Raw genomic sequence first — 2,377 nt, 5'->3', positions numbered from 1 at the left:
GATATTATTATGATTGATTTCTGGCATAGCGCATTGTGTTGCTGCGAGAACACCTTTTCTTCGAACCCAAACATAGGTCGTTTTTTTCCCGATGACTTCTTTTAGGGCTTCAATAATCAAGTTAATATTGGCAATTAATTATTTTATCGTTCAACAAAATATTAATATACATCGTAAAATAAATATATACATCGTTGCCTACTACAACGACTACTCACATCTTACTAACGAAATATGTATTTACTTTAAATAATTACGAAAATAAGAATCAATTTATTCCATAAAATGTTATTGAGTTTGCACCACCAGTTCAATGGGTTTACTTGCAATCGTTATTTTAAATCATTTACATAAAGGAGATAATATTCGGTCATTCCTATATTTCAGTAAAGATAGTTATTACATTGAAGTCATGGTGAAGGTAGCTATTTCTTTTATACAAGGGGGAATTGACTAAAAAGTTGATAACTTTGTTTTGGAATCGCACAGCGTCAACGCTGCGCGTTATACATCTAGACGGGTTTCAGGACTTGATTCCATATTATCAATTTATATTGAGTTGGTATAAATGAGTTCCTATTTTTAAGCCATTCAAGCTTAGCGTCCAAGGTCTTTTCAAGATACTTTTCATTATTTGAATATAGTATTTGGTTGCCAAATATTTGAATCGGCAGATATGATATGGTTTTAATAATGAAGTTCATTTGTGTTGATGTTAAATTATTCAGTATAATTTTTCACTTGAATGTCCAGTTAGATATTTCGTTAAAGGCTCTTAGAAATTTTAGTGTAGATTTCGCTTTCATATTTGTAATAGTAACAATTGCAGTGTCATCTGTAAATATTGTTCGGATTGTATATACGGTAGAAGATATGTCGTAAGTTCAAAGTAGATAAAGTGTGGGTCAATGAATACTGTCTTGGGGAACTCCTGCTCTTAAACGCATAAGTTCAGAAAAAATATTTTCTTTTTTTAAATATTGAAAATCGAAACCTTATCAACTGACTTCTACGTTTCTTGTCATTTTGGGCACTTTTCACATATTCTTGTTCTCTTAGCTTCTTAGCTTTTTTTGCAAAAGAAATACATTTTATATATAGGACGGAAACAGCTACAAACATTGCTCATCAGCGTGCTGTTGTTTAAAGTCTGCTGTGAGCAAACTTTCGCGCTATTTAATAAGTGTGGAAACTAGTCTTTATACTTCGTTCAGATATTATAAATGTATCTGCTATTTACTTGGACTTCACTTTATGGTCATTCAAAATAATGTCATGGGATTTTTTGATGTCTTTTCCAATAACCACCGTATTTTGAAGGCCAGACTTTTCAGCATTTCCGGTGCATCTATAGTATTGTTTAAATTCAGCAAACTACCGAATCATAGTTATTCTCAACAGATCAAAATCATTATAATATTGAATATTGAACATTCATCATCAGCATAAAAAGTTAAAACTATTAAGGAATGTTCATATGAATGTTCCTAATTTGTCAACTAAATTTTAAGTTTTCGAGCTATTTCAATTAAAATTCTTGGGTCTTCTTGTGACTTGAAGGATTTTCGGATTTTGAATTTAATTGTTCTATGTATATAAGTGTCTTGATAGATATTTAACGATTTACATAAAATAGTTTCCAACAAAAAGTAGTTAGTTAGAGTATCTATGGTAATAATTCGTTTTGTTATTAAAAGACTTCGACTTAAAATTACCAAACTTAATAATAAATGTAATTTCCTAAGATCTTCTGTATTATTCGATGTATCTATGTGTATAGTATTGAAAAGAAAAGGAAGAAAAGAAACCTAAGTACTTAATTCACAGCCGTTTGCATGTCGACTTCCAAAAAGTTCATACCTTCACAGCGTTTCCTGTGTTTTTGTGCATTCATGTATTTACCAAAATGAAGAGAACAGTTTTTAGAAGGTCTTGTATCTTACAGCGAACACTAAAAACTTTATGTATTAACTTTATGTGTTAAATGCAATTTTTATTCTCAACAAATTTCATTTCTCAACCTTCGGTCAAATTTCAAATTTAGAGTTTGTCCATGGTAAACTTCTTTTAGTGGATACACTCGTAAGATGGGCATTTGTGGAAAACTTAAAAGAGTGAATGACTGTGAGGAACACTCACATTCGAGACGTTAAACTTGGGTGTGTCGCAAAGTGACGGATTTTTTATGTATACGATACCAGTCATTCTGGTAGTATTGAATTAACGTTAATTGTTTGACTTATTTTATGAACCGCTTTTATCACTTCTAAGCGTTCCTTCCCTTCCTTTTTATTACATTTTTGTAGCAAAAATTCTGACCAATTTTATTGAAAGTTTTAGCAAAAAATATTTGCTAACACAAGGCGATAAGGTATTT

This window comes from Teleopsis dalmanni, chromosome 1 (genome assembly GCF_002237135.1).
Source record: "Teleopsis dalmanni isolate 2A chromosome 1, ASM223713v2, whole genome shotgun sequence".
NCBI classification, from domain to species: Eukaryota; Metazoa; Arthropoda; class Insecta; order Diptera; family Diopsidae; genus Teleopsis; species Teleopsis dalmanni.
This window is presented reverse-complemented; position numbering follows the sequence as displayed.